The 15445-nt window shown below is 47.5% G+C and overlaps 1 pseudogene; it reads right to left on the bottom strand.

The window, feature by feature from the left end:
- Nucleotides 1-12329: 12329 nt before the first annotated feature.
- On the bottom strand, nt 12330-15216 carry LOC118691413 (pre-mRNA-splicing factor SLU7-like; annotated as a pseudogene).
- Nucleotides 15217-15445: the final 229 nt, after the last annotated feature.

Genomic DNA, 15445 nt, shown 5'->3' on the forward strand with positions numbered 1-15445 from the left:
AAGAGCCTGAAACATGAACTGCCCTGCACTGGGCACTGCAAAGAGCCTGAAACATGAACTGCCCTTCACTGGGCACTGCAAAGAGCCTGAAACATGAACTGACCTGCACTGGGCACTGCAAAGAGCCTGAAACATGAACTGCCCTGCACTGGGACACTGCAAAGAGCCTGAAACATGAACTGCCCTGCCCTGCACAGAGAGCCTGAAACATGAACTGCCCTGCACTGGGACACTGCAAAGAGCCTGAAACATGAACTGACCTGCCCTGCACAGGGAGCCTGAAACATGAACTGCCCTGCACTGCACAGAGAGCATGAAACACGAACTGCCCTGCACTGGGCACTGCAAAGAGCCTAAACACGAACTGCCCTGACCTGCACAGAGAGCCTGAAACATGAACTGCCCTGCACTGGGCACTGCAAAGAGCCTAAACACGAACTGCCCTGCACTGGGACACTGCAAAGAGCCTAAACACGAACTGCCCTGCACTGGGACACTGCAAAGAGCCTGAAACATGAACTGACCTGCACTGGGACACTGCAAAGAGCCTAAACATGAACTGCCCTGCAATGGGCGCTGCAAAGAGCCTGAAACATGAACTGCCCTGCACTGGGACACTTCAAAGAGCCTGAAACATGAACTGCCCTGCAATGGGCGCTGCAAAGAGCCTGAAACACGAACTGCCCTGCAATGGGACACTGCAAAGAGCCTGAACACGAACTGACCTGCACATGGAGCCCGAAACACGAACTGCCCTGTACTGGGCACTGCAAAGAGCCTGAAACACAATTCCCAGCTCCAGCGTTCAAAAATGGCTTTTCTGAACAGCTGTCCGGGCTTCCCTCTTGCCTCTCCCCCCTAAAATTCAGAGCAAACCCCAAAATGTCAAAGGCCTGAGCTGCACTTGGTGTGTCCCACAGCACTGATGTGTGGAACCCCTGGCACTTCAGGGAACCTGAGCCTTGTCCCTGCTCTCAGCACCGATACACTGCTCTTTATCCGGTGATCCCGATCCCGGCCCCAGGACACTCCCTGTTCCCCATGTCCTGCTCTCAGCATCAGGACACTGCCCTCTGTCCCGTGTCCCTGCCCTCGGACCCGGGACCCTGCCTTTAATCCCGTATCTCTGCTCCCGGGACACTGCTCTCTATTCTTTATCCCTGCCCCCCGCACACTGCCCTTTATTCCCTTTTTCCCTTTTCCCTTTTTCCTGTTTTATCCCGACCCGATCCGCGGCCCCGCCGCAGCAGCGCGGGCTGCAGTGACCGCCGGCGGCCGCCAGGTGGTGCCCGAGGGCAGCGCTGGGCACGGCCGCGCTGGGGCTGCCCGATGGATCCCCCATGGAATCCCCATGGATCCCGATGGATCCCGATGGATGCCCGATGGATCTCCCATGGATCCCCAATGGATTCCTGGTGGATCCCCCATGGATCCCGCATTGATTCGCGATGGATCCCCCATGGAATCCCCATGGATCCCAATGGATTCCGATGGATGCCCGATGGATCTCCCATGGATCCCCAATGGATTCCTGATGGATCCCCCATGGATCCCGCATTGATTCACGATGGATCCCCCATGGATCCCCCATGGATTCCTGAATGGAATCCTCATGGATAAACAATAAAACCCCCATGGATTCCCGATGGATTCACGATGGATTCCTGATGGAATCCCCATGGATTCATGATAAATCCCCCATGGATTCCTGATGGATTCCTGATGGATTCCTGATGAATCCCCCATGGATCCCGCATTGATTCACGATGGATCCCCCATGGAATCCCCATGGATCCCCCATGGATTCCCCATGGATCCCCCATGGAATCCCCATGGATCCCTAATGGAATCCCCATGGATACACGATAAAACCCCCATGGATTCCCGATGGATTTCTGATGGAATCCCCATGGATTCACAATAAATCCCCCATGGATTTCTGATGGAATCCCCATGGATTCACAATAAATCCCCCATGGATTTCTGATGGAATCCCCATGGATTCACAATAAATCCCCCATGGATTTCCAATGTATCTCCCATGGATCGCAATGGATCCCCCATGGATTCCCAATGGATTCCCCATGGATTCCCAATGGATTCCTGATGGAATCCCCATGGATCCCCATGGATTCCTGATGGAATCCTGATAGATTCATGATAAATCCCCCATGGATTTCTGATGGAATCCCCATGGATTCACAATAAATCCCCCATGGATTCCCAAGGTATCCCCCATGGATTCCCAATGGATCCCCCATGGATCCCTGGTGGACCCCTCAGGAATCCCCAGTGGAGCCCTCATGGATCCCCCATGGATGCCTGCTGCATTCCCACTGCTGCCCACTCCCCTCCCCTGTGTGCCACCTCACACCGACCATGGTCAGTGAAATCAGTGATGCCCCAAAGGTCATTCCATCCATTCATTCTTTAGCGCTGACTCCACAAGAATTCCCAGACATTTGTGGAAGCCAGGGAGGCTGCAAGGCTTGGATTTCTGCAGGAAAAGGCAGTGATTCGTTCAGGCAGCAGTTCTGGAGGGCATGGAGGGCAAGGAAGGGCTCAGGGGAGGAGGATGCCATCTCCAGATGCCTCCTTCAATCAGCCTCAATCCAGACCATCCTCCCTGGGGCACGTTGGCCTGTTTGCCAGGAGGAGTCAGCACCAAATCCTGCTGCTTTGTCACAAGACACTGCACTCTGGTTTGGGTGATTTGGAAATAGGATGTCCGACCCCATTTCTCTAGAGCATTCTCTTTCCAAACCAAACTACAACTACTGAACAGGATTTTCTGAAGCAACACCAAATAATTTTTATCTTCAGTGACTCTTGGTTCTGTTTTGCCATGAATGAGAACATTTGTTTACAAGCACACACCTTATCCACTAGTTACAATTCATTAATTATTTCTATGTTATAACCATGCAGCAAAACTTTCCCAAGTAGCCACAGAAACAAACCAGTAACAAAAATGTACCAGGAACCTTTCAGTGATCACCTAAAAGTTGGAAGCATTCACAGAAATCCTGTCACACAATTACAGATTAGTAACTGCCTGCAAATCAAAGACTTCTTGCAAGTGGATCCAGTTCAGCAAGTCAATCAGCCTCCATCCTCTCTCCTGCCCCTCCTCTGCACAGATTCCTGCAGATCCAGCAGCTCTGCCAAGAGAGAGCACAGTGGGAGAGGCTGGCTCTGCCTTTGGGATCCACATCACCTGCAGATCATCAGGACCAACTGCAGCTGGTCAGCCACAAAGAACAACAGCAAACACCCAGGTCAGCCTAAGATCTGTTTGTGACATTTCACTGGGCTAAGATAAGGACAAAGGTGACAAATTAAGTGTTTGTGCACACTGACAACATGTCCCAAACAGCCCTGGACTGCAAGCAGGATGCAAAGGGAGGAGGAAAGAGAAACAGCAGCAGGTGAATTTAAAATGTTATTTCTCCCTCTGATCCAAAAATTCTGCTGTACACAGTAGCAAATTCCCTGTGAGCAGAGCCAGCCTGGAGGGACACAGCTGCCCCATTGCTCACAGCAGCTGAGCCACCTCAGCCTGCTCAGCCCACACCTCTGCTGCCCCACAGATCCCATCCTGCCCCCACAGAGTGTCCAGGGCCTGGTGACCAGCACCCTGCCCAGCTCCCACCCTGCCCAGCTCCCACCCTGCCAGATCCCACCCTGCCAGATCCCACCCTGCCCAGCTCCCACCCTGACCAGCTCCCACCCTGCCCAGCTCCCACCCTGCCCAGATCCCACCCTGCCAGGTCCCCTCTCCAAAGGAGCAGCTGCCAGCAGTGAGGGTCCCCCCAGAGCTGCTGTCCTGGCACAGTGACAGCACAGGTGACACCTCCAGCCTGGCCAGCAGGTCCTGCTGGCAGCCTGAGCTTGCTCCAAGGCCACCAAGGGCAGGTTCTCTGCACACACTCCCTGCAGCTGGGCTTTGCCATGCCTTGGAGCACAGCCTTGCTGGCTGAGGAATTCCTGCTGGAGCAGGAGGGAGGATGGATAATGATGGATGATGTGGGTGTGTGACACAGCTGGGGAGGACAAGAAGCTCTCCTGTGTATCACCAGCTGGAAAAGAGCCATCCACATGGACACTGAAAGTGCCCAAATGTCACTGCTGGCTGCTCCAGCTCTGGGGCTGGGTGGGCTCCCACTCCTGCAGCAATTTGCCCTTGCAGACACAAGCAGGGCCCTGCTCTCTGTGGAATTCCGAGCCTGGGAATGACCTGAGCTCTGCAATTGCAGCCAGGTGAGGACCCAGAGCAGCAAAAGCCACAGCCTTTGTGACCAGTGCAGCCAGGACAAGGCTCAGATGGCCATGGCCAGTCCTGCTAGAACTCAACAGCAAGAGCCAGCATCAGCAGGAGCCAGGCTAGCAGGGATCCACCACAAAACTCAACTGTGGGGAAAAGCTGGCACCAAGGAACACACCTGGAAAGCCAAGGGATAAACACTGGGCAGTCAGAAATGCCAGGTGGCATGCTGGCAAAAAAAACCATTTTGTCACTCTGTTTACTTGGCAGTGCCCACTGTCAGCAGCCTGAGAAATCCCAACTTGAAGAGCCTCAGATCTGCCCCTCAGGGCCTGCCTGGATCTGGCAAAACTGCTGCTCAAGCCAGGCAGAGAAATCACTTGGAGGAGGTGCAAAGCATTAAACCCTCCCTGAAGGGCCATGAAAGAACAGCCAGCCCCTCTTCTTCCTTCACTGGAAGAGCTTTGAGTTAGCTGGAAACATTAGTGATTCTCTTCAATCCTGGTAAAACCATCTCCACAATTAATTCCTTCCTATAAATAGGTGATTAAGCATTAACCCTAATCAGAATTGGGCTTCTTGGATTTCATCACCATTTCTGGATTTTTGTGCACAGTTGTCACAGCAGGCCCCTGGCCAGGTAACAATCAGCATTGACTCCATGATTCACAGAAGGCTGATCAATCCCTTTATTATTTATCATTATTAAGAAACCTATTGCTTCTATAGGCAGTTACAATACACCTGGACCTAACTGGTCCTTCAATCAAAACCCATCACCACTGGCTAATTAAGAAGCCACCCTTTGGTAAACAAATCTCCATAACACATTCCACATGTGCACAACACCAGGTGTTGAGATAAGAATTGTTTCTCATTCTTTTCTCTGCTCTTCTGACAGCCTTTCCCAGAACAATGCCTGGGGAAGTTGTGTTTCTGTGACCAGAGAGCTGCTGCCACCCACCCCGAGCCAAGCACTTGGGCAGGGCTGTGTGTGACCCCTCTGCTGTCACATCAGTCCCTCCTGAGGGCAGTGGAAGCACACACAGCCTTCCAGGAGAGGGGATCTGGCAGAACTGGTGACCAAACTGACTATGCCAAGCTGGTCACCTTTGGTATTTTAGGAGGCAATTAGGCCCTATGAACACCATGCACTAAGGAAGCCTGCTGGCAAGAGCAGAGCTCAGGGCCTGTACCCTCACTGGGACACAGACTTCCTTCCCATCTCAGGTACATCATGGAGGCCAATTTTTGCTTTTTCACATCAAGTCTTCAAAGTGGGATTCCCTTCTGAAACGGCCCTTCCCCTCCTGTGCCACAGGAACCACACAGACACACTGCAAGGCTTTGTTAACACACACCAATGCATCCTGAATAAGGAATTTCTCTTACATTTACTCATTTTACAGATGAAATTTTTAGTACCACTCATCATTTTAAAGCAATTTCCAGGCACAAGAGAATTTTGCAAAAGATCTACAAAAATCTGTAAGTAAGACATGCTCCCCTGCCCATATTTACAGCTCTGCATGGCATGTACAGCATTATTCCACTGCAATTAACAGAGAACCTGCAGCACCTCACAGGTCCCTGTGACCAAGGGTGAGGGGTAACGCTTCACATCAGGGAGTGTTAAAACAAGGCAGTCAAACACACATCTGGAAGTTAAAATTACTGTCTTAGGCATTTATAATCCATGACATAGCCACAAAGAGTATTTACAGCAGAAAACACTGGTGGGAAATAAAGTGTTATTTTTATGAAATGCTAAACATATGAACAACACACCTCATGTGGCTCTGTATGGGATTGAAAAATATTTACTTTTAGTCAAGGGATCCAAGTTTCAGTGCCTGTTCACTCCTCTGATTCTGCCTCTAAGAATTATGTTTATCTTAGCCATTTGTAGTACTCACATCAGACCTTTAGTGCAGCTGCCCAAATCAGCCTTTTTCAAACCACAATAAATAACCAACTCTCACCCTGTTTTTCTTGTATAACTAAGACTATATTTTTTTTAATTTCTACCCACCTCTGATGTTCTCAGTCACCAGGTTCAGAGGCCTTCTGTGATTTTCCTGTCCTCCTCTGAGCACAGCACAACTACTTCATCCTGCAGGAATAAGTCTCTTAGTGAACTCAAAAATATGTGTTGGCTACTGGTGTTCAGATGCAAGGACAGTCTACAAGGAGTCCACATGGCCACAGGCCTCTGGAATAAATACAAATATATAAATATAGAACTCTACACAGCTCTGATCTGAACAGGGCTCCACCATTAGGAGAGCACAGTTTCACATCAAGATGTTTGGACAAATGTTGAATCACAGCACAGCACATTGCAAGCAACAAATGAAGATCTAAAAGCTGAGTTATAGGGCCCTGAAGATGGGTTAGACCCAGAAATGCTGGTGGAAGCTGAATTACAGAGATCCTGCTGTATGGAGCTCTGCTGGGCAAGCAGTTCCAGTCCTGTCAAGAATGATTTGCTGCAATGGGAACAGCCTGAGCTGCAATAGCAGGTTTGCAACACAGAGAACATTACAGCAGCTGATCTTATTCCTTCCAATAAACTCATTTCAAAAGATTTTTTTCTGCTGATCCATATCATTTGCCCTCATCTCTAGAGAGAACAAATGCCTTTTTTCTGCCATTTTCAGTTAGCTGTGATTTTCAGATTCAGCTTGGAGGAGCTTCATTCAATATCAAATAAGTTTTTTTTCACATATTTCATTTATTTGAAGAAACTGAAGGTTTCTGACTGAATGCTGTGCATGGGATTGCACTGCACCTAGGAAACTCTTCCCTTGCTAAGTATCAAAAAGCTGCAACATTTACCCTACCAAGGAGCCTGAGAAAATGGAACTCTCACCAGATATTTCCACAGAAGCAGCCAAAGGAAGGAAGAAGTCAGAATGAGTGGGGGGCATCAAGAGAAACACATTTCCCAGCCATGACATCAGGCAGTGGTGTGAGAAACAATGCTCACTTTTAAAATTTCAAAGGTTTATTAGACCTTAACAAAAATACAACAAAAGGACTGAATAAGGAAAAATGACAGCAGTGAGAGCATGGAATAAAGCACCATGTGCTCATCTACAAAATGGATGTGATGTCTTGTGAAGGCTGACCTAGAACAGAGACTAGACAGAGCTAAAGAATAAAGTAGGGATTTATTAAGAGGCCTCAATGGATCCACCTTGGGCAGTGCAACCCAAAATGGCCACAAAAATGGACAACCAGGGCACGGGGTCTCTCACTTTTATAAGTTTTGGTCCATTTGCATATTGGAGCTAACTGTCCAATTACAGCTTTATCCATGATGTCCCATCCTTCTTGTTTTTCTCTCTTCATTCCACGTTGTTTGTGCTCTTGGGCCTGAGGCCTGGACTGGCTGTCCTTGGTCCCCAGCCAGAGCAGGAATTGTTTTGTCTCCCTACTCTGTGCAGAGAGCTCACCATCCCCTAATATGAAACCTAGACTAACACACTAAAGCAGAACAGGATCTGAAAAATATAAAAGCTAAAACCTGAGGCATCAGATGCCCCACCTTTTATACCTCTAGCTCCTCCTAAAGTCTTGTCAGTCGACTCCTTCCTTGCTGTCCAGGGGTGGGATCACTTTCCTACACCTTGATTTGAGGTCAGGTGTTACCATAGTAACAAACCAACCCTCCCCAAATGCCTCTGTGCGCCCAGGGCCATCCCATGATAGCAATGCAAGGGGGAGGACACAGTAACACAACTGTACATCTGCAAAACTTCTCTTAGCATACATATAATGTTCACCCCTTAATTGTGAGAGCCAACCACCTCATTACACATCTATAACAGTGGGAAGACAAAAAAGAGTGAGAGTCCTCTCTTCTTAGAGCACAGTTTGTGCTTGCTCAGCTTGGAGTTTGTTATCCTTATCCCACCTTCCCAAACTGGGAACTGTTCCCTCCACACAAACCCCCAGCACCTTTCTCTGCCCTTACACCCCCAACTTTGCCAAACAAGAGCCCAAACCCCTCTTCTTGCACTCTACCCATCCCAATGAACATCATCACGTTCCTATCTGAATCAATTAAATCTGCTTTGTTTTTCTACATTCTACAGAAAGAGACACTCCCTGCAGCTGAAAAATGGCAGCAGAGCCACAGGAAACCCTGCCCTCTTTGGCCACATCAGAGCCCCAGAGTCAGTGACAGCAGCACCTGACCAGAGCCTCCCAGCATAGATCTGATCTGCAGAGAGCAGAGCTTTTCAGTGTCCATCAGCTTTAATGTTCCACTGGACTCATCTTCGAAGGCAAGGCATGATCCAAGCCAATTTGTATTCAAACCTTCCCAACTGTCTGCATTTATCCCCAGCCTCTTAATGCCATGTTTCAGTATTAAGACATTTTGTTTTATCCCATCTCTAGCCTACAGCTGTTCTAGGATTCTGATTTTTCTCACAAGTAATCCTGTTTTTCACCTAACAGCCTAGAGCTCTATCAAAAAAAAAAAAAAAGGTGGATTATCAGCTCAACTAATTGCTTATTTTTAATACAGCATTCTAAAACATAAGTGATGATTGTGGAGCTCTATATATACTTAAGGAGTAAGTAAGGTCAAATCACTTGAATTTTTCTTGACTTAGCAAATACAGCAAAAATACATTATTCATATAGTAGGTTGTCTCGTGTCTTGACACACTTTTTTTTTCATTAGCAATTAATTCCACTCAATGGCAGGAAGACAATTTTCATAAACTGATCACTTCAGTGAGGATTTCTCCGTGAATTAATGGGGCTTAGCGGTCTTTATGTAATAAAACTTGAAAAATTGAATGTCAAACACAAACGTGTACCTTTCCTGTGCCTTGTGTAAGCTTCTAAAACCATGGGCAATCCCACATAACAATGCCTGGTTTCCCTCTCTCTGGTGCCCATTTCAAGGCCTCCCAGGGAAGCACTTCCCAAATCCAAGTGCAATTCCCAAACCCAAGTCCACGTTCAGAGCCCCTTGAGGGTGGGTGCACTCTGTAAATAGATCTCTTCACAGCAGCACTAATCCTTTCCCAGCAATAAATTCCCCTTCTTTTCTCCCAACCCCCACAGGGCTGTGCCTGCACCATTTAAATGCAGCTGAATTTTGGTCTCCAGCGAGGGTAAGATCCACACCCAGCCCCTCAAGTGGGGCAGCTAAAGGGAAAAGAAAGGAAGAACGTGTACAGAAAGACATAAGTGCGTGGGACACGTTTTCATTTTGCTGCCAGTTTGTCGTAGACAGGTAGAAGAATTATAAAAGAAAGACCTTATGAAATCAGGCCTCACTCTGCTAAAATTGACACAACTGGCCTGGCATTTCTTCTAAGCGTAGCTAACAAGCAATTTGCAAGTTCCCATGTGAAGCTATTTTGTGAATAAGAAGTTCCTTTAAAACAAAAATCTGTTCTGAGCATGAAAAACAAATTCATCTGTGTAAACAATAAGATTTGGCCCACAAGAATCCACAAAGGAAAAATGTTAACATATGTAGAGAGAGAAAATTTGAAAGACATATACAACAGCCCTTACTGGCCAATGAACTGAGTTTCACTGTATTGCTGACCAGTTAGGTTTAACACAGTCCCTTCTGATATTTCCTACAAATATGAGCTTTGTGAATAAGAATTGGCTTTCTGCATGTAGAAAATGGAGTCTCGGCTGATTTATTCCAACACATGGTGACCTCGAAGACGTGATTGATGTGAGAAGAACAGCCTGTCGTGAAAGAAGAAGGTGAAATGAGCCAAGCTGAGCACAGGACTGGGCAGGAGATGGGATTTAGAGATGGAATATACAAAGTGGGAAAGGAAGATTGCAGCCAGCCACGAGCACGGCCGAGCACAGGTCTGTGTCTGCAGAGAGACCAGACACAGCACACGAACACAACCACTGCAGCACTGCTGGCTGCAGGACCAGCACAAACAGAGATCCAAGCAGAGAATTTACACAGTAGCAAAAGGCTACAGCTATGGTCAGCCGCGGGATCGGCACAGAAAAGCAAAGTCAAGAGGCAGCCGGGGGAGCAGAACCCGGGCAGCGAGTGCACGGGGCCACAGACGGCGTGGGATGCACAGAAACCAACATAACTGCTGGGGGAAAGCACAGAGAACAAAACTGTGAATCACAGATTGCAAACACGGTCCTGAACCATGGAGGATACGCGGCCGAAAGAGCCACGGAAGGTGAGGCAGCCTAAGAGCTGCCCAGGAGAGAGGGGCCCTGTGAGTCGTAGGGACAACAGCTCAAGAGCAGTGGTGAGTGAACAGTCAAGAACCAGAAAGTACGTCTGCTAAGGTGTGGGGAAACAAGTCTCAGAATAGAACTGTGAGAAATGACTGATCACCTTTTAAAATTTTATTAAGCTCTAACAAAAATTATGACAAAAGAACTAAATAAGGAAAAATTACAGTGCTGGGAGCCCCCGTGACTACCAGCCACATCCTCATCTTCAAGATGGATGCTCTGCCTTTTATACTTCTAGCTCCTCCTAAAGCCTTGTCAGTTGGCTCCTTCCTTGCCATCCAGGGGTGGAGATCACTTCCTTACATCTTGGTTGGAGGTCAGGTGTTACTATAGTACCAGGCCAACCCTCCTAAATGCCCTGAGTACCAAGGCTATTCCATGATAACAATGCAGGGGGGAGGACATATTACAGTAACTATACATCTACAAAACTTCTCTTAACATACACCTAATGTTCACCCCTTAATTGTGAGGGCCAACCACCTCATTACTCATCTATAACAGAACCGTGATGTGGAAATGGCACATGGGAGCAGCAACCGTGCAGAAACATGCATGTCACGGAATGAAAGCCAAACTCTGAGTTAAAAGAGGCAAAATATGTTGGGAGAAGGAGAGAGAAAGTATGGTGAGTATGTGCTGATACCTTTGTTACTGTGTTGTGTGGTCCAGGGGCTGGTTCCTGATTTGGCTAATGTATTTATGTAACATGAGCCTACACTGGTCCCAGGACAGCGCCTGTGTGTGTGTCCCTGCGTGGAGATGCTCGGGAGTGCACAGCCCCTGTGTCAGTCATTTTCCCTCCTATCCCAGGGCCAGACACGGCTGGTAGGGGTGGTGGGACTCAAACCTCATGGAGAAACAAAGAACCAGGAGCCTGGAGCCAGAACTTAGTTGTGTGCTCTTGCAAAATTACCTCTGGTGTGATTAAGTTACCCCCCCAGAAGGGGTGGACAGGCGGCACAGGCCCGGCCAGCTGCCGCTCTCTGGGGACCTGGGTGACTGTGAGGGGAAGCGTGGCAGCCATCTGAGCAGGTCTCGTCCTCCAGCAGAACTTGTAAACTGCAGGACTGGCAGAGGCCAGACAGTATTTTAGTAGCAAAGCTCCTTTCCAGACCCAGAGGCTCCCCTCGGTCAGCACTCCCCCATGGAATTCACAGACTCCAGAGCAGAAGAGGAGAGCCACGGGCTCTTTGTGCCTTTCCAGCGTTCTCTATGTTTGTCTTTTGGTATTTTTCCCGCTATGGTGGGCAGTTTTTAGGGTTTGTTTTTATTGCCTTTTCCCCTCCTCTTTTTCAACTGCAAGTGTTTTGGGGGGGGGAGCAGAGGTGCAGCGGTGCAGGACGGAGCCAGGGAGTTTTCCCTTCCCTAGCTGGCAGCAGCAGTGGCACAGGGCAGCTCAGCCCCCCTTCCCCCTCTTTGGGGCAGCACCTGCCCATCACTTGGGACTGGCTGATCTGTATTTAATTGCTGTTCATCTATGACACCTGTTGTAGCTATGGGGGGGCACAGCAGGCCTCTCCCCACCCTGCCCCAGCATGTGGCTTGGCCACTGCAGCTCTGCTCCATTTTTTTTTTGTTTTTTTTCATGAGACACAAACTGGTTTAATTAAAACTGTAAAGGAAAACAATATGCAGGAATAAAAACTCCAGATACATAGCACTTATTAATTATGAAGCTGTTGCTGATCTTGGAAAAGCATTTGAGAATCCATGACCAAATATTCAGCCTTAAATTCTGAGGGAAAGGGAGGGAACAGCCATGACCTACCAAGTCCTTGCACACACTACTGCACATAAAACTGTACTACTTGATATACTTTTCCATGACCTTTTGTGAATCTCTGATCTTAGAGTATCATTGATGAATCTTTTGTCCTTTTTTGTCTTGTCTATCCCCTTGGCACAGTTCTTGAACACAACATTATCATCATCCCACCTCCTTTTAACTTTGAAGTTTGCCTGAGGCTGTGCTGGCCCAGTAAGGTTCAGCAATGTGTTACCACTCAGGATGTTCTCCATCCAAATTCTTTCTTCTTTGGCCTTTTGTGCTTGTTCCTTTGGAGCTTGTTCTTCAGCTCGTTCTCTCTTGATTTTTTCCAGTTCAGCCAGAAGAGCTGCAGTGTCATCACCATCAATGTCTTCCAAGTCCTCATATTCATCATTTTCATCACTTCATCATCTTCATCAGTAAGAGGATCATCTGCATCAAGATTTGCTGCAGGAATTTGGTCTAGCCGAGGCTTCTTAGACACAGAAGTTGATGTTGTATGTTCTCTAGTTGGTTTGTCTCTGTTCTTTTCTCTTGCAGCAACTCATTCTCTCTCCTCTTCTGTTGGCTCCCTGGCTTCATATTGGCTGTTGTATGGTCTCTTCCTCTCATCTAACTGCATGATTTCTTTGATGTGGAGAAGTCAAGCCTCTTCAGCATTTAGAGCCATTTTTAGTTTTTCTTGCTTCTTTTTCTCTTCACCCTCAGTGTCAGAATTTGAGGTCTTCTTGTTCTTCTTTTTTTTTCTCTTTCTGTTTCTCTTGGTGGATCTCCATCGGTGTTTTGGGTTTTGTCATGTGTTCCTCCTCCTCCTCAGGCTGCTCTTCCATTAAACTTGCCTCTGTATTAGCAATTTCTTTCCCAGCTTCTCCTATACAGTAGGAGTATTTGATAAAGGAGTGACAACACTTGTAACCCCACTTGCCTTCTTTCTGGTACAAACCCCAAATGCATGTATGGATGATCTTCACATCCTCTTCATATTTAAAACAAGCAATAGCTTTCTGCTGTCCTTTGATGACCGTTCCATGCCTAGAATACTCCACATAATCTTCTGTTTGAGCTAGCAGCACTTCATCTGGGGGGGAGGGGGGCATCTAAATGTTCTTGTCCTCCATACTTCTCTAGGATGCTTGCTTTCTTTCTTTCTGCTGAGCCTTGAAATCTTCGTTTTTTACCTTGGAAGATTTATAAAGAAGCTCTAATTTTGTAGGGTCCACTTGAAGATGAACTTCAGAGCCTTTGTCTTAAACTCCCAGGCAAACAGCAGTCAGTGCCATGGAAATGGTATCGGCTGTGTAGCAAACAAAGTTGTCACCTGCATAACCAACTTCATCTGGATTCTTGCCTGTATTGGCTTAAGAGTTCTCCCTCATGGCTCTTGTTTTGGGATCATAATAAGCAGAGGTTGGATCCAGATTCCTCAAGTATTTAGCAGTATCTTCCCAAATATGTAAATTTCAGACTGTGATGCATCTTTTAGAGTCAAAGTTCTGCCCAGGCATATCAATGTCTATGATATGCCTGGGCATATCATCTGTTTATTTGTTTTCATCTGTTTATTTGCCTTCATCTTTACCATTATGATCCCTTTCTGTCTGTGAATTTGATTCCTCTTCTCCCCACTGGTGTCTTGGGGACTTCACTTGCCCCAGCTTCCCTGATGCCAACTCCTCCTGAAGCTTCTGGGCTTTCAGTGTACATTTGGCCAAATCAACCCTGGAATATTCCTCAACAATTTTCATGTGCTCCTCTGGGTCATAACCATTCCACCAATCTCGCTTCCCATCATAATCAAACATCAGCTGAGGCTGCACATGTTCATCTGGGGTAATATTCATGTATTTTGCTCCAGCTTTCCTTGGTCTCTCCATGCAGTCTTTCTTTTTGTGTGTCAGTGCCCTGCAGTTCTCACAGGCTGCTTTGCAGTACCTCATGGCCACAGGGTGCTCCTGAACTCCTCATTTATACAATCTCCAGAGGAGTTATACTGCTCCTGCTTCTCTGGCTGAGGTCTCTGCTGCTTTATCGTGGGTCCCTTAGAAGGATCTATGCACCATGAGGAGATGTACTGAGGAATATGAGGGTTGATATCATTTCCTTCTTCATCCACTTCAGCAGGTGCATTTCCTAGTTTTCTCTGCTCTTCTTTTTCCTCCAATTTTCCCTCGTCATCTTCTTCAGTTCCTCCAGGCTCACATCATTTCCCCCTCTGTCTCGGTTTGGAAAGATGGGTGTCTGCTAAGGAAGGCAGGAGCCTCCCCTGAAATGGAGAATGTAAACCCTCCTCACCCTTACGAATTACTATAAATTTTAAATTAAGGGGCTCTCAGGCAAAAAATATGGGAGCAGGAAATAACAGTTCTTTAATAGGGAAGAAAATAAAAGGATAAAATAAACAATGCAGTACACTAGAACAACACTGCCAGAGTCAGAACCCAACCTGACACCCCGTGGGTCAGGGTGTGGGCAGCAGTCCCATTGGAATTGTGGCTCAGCCCTCCTGCAGTGTCAGGGGTGGTTCTGTTGGAGCAGGGATCCTGTAGAGAAGGATGTATTCTGCCTCCGAAGATCCAGTGGAAGAAGAGACAGCTGCTGTTCCTCTGGGGAATCCTGTGGAGAAGCTGTGCTGGTGTTCCAGAATCTCCAGATTATATCTGGGTAGCAATGCTTGGCTCCTGCCTCTGTGAGTGGAGCATCTCACAATGGAATGCTGTCCTTTTTATCAGCCATGCAGTGACATTCAATAGCCTGTTATCAGCAGATGTCCCCTCCCAAGGGAGGAGGGATTGTGGAAGAGATAAGACAAACTGCCCTCTTGACAAAAGACAACTGCCATACAGATGGTAATGGAATACATCCTGCCTTGCAATCTGGAATACCCTCCTGCAGTGGGGGTGTTCACTACCACACCTGAGGCCATGTTGGGTTTTTCCTGCCAGCCCACAGCACCGCCCCGCAGTGCCCCACTCCCTGTGTGCCTGCGGCTCTCTTCTTCTCCCAAGATTATTTGCAGCAATTAATTTTAAGTTCTTAACTAAGTCCTATAACCTTGAACTATCTGCGGGAGTTCTTTAAAGTTTAGAAATCATTAGCTCATGAAAAAAAATTTTTACTGCTGAAGCAGACAAAGTCAGGATAGGACCTCACAC

The sequence above is a fragment of the Molothrus ater genome, chromosome 12 (genome assembly GCF_012460135.2).
Source record: "Molothrus ater isolate BHLD 08-10-18 breed brown headed cowbird chromosome 12, BPBGC_Mater_1.1, whole genome shotgun sequence".
In the NCBI taxonomy this organism is placed as follows: Eukaryota; Metazoa; Chordata; class Aves; order Passeriformes; family Icteridae; genus Molothrus; species Molothrus ater.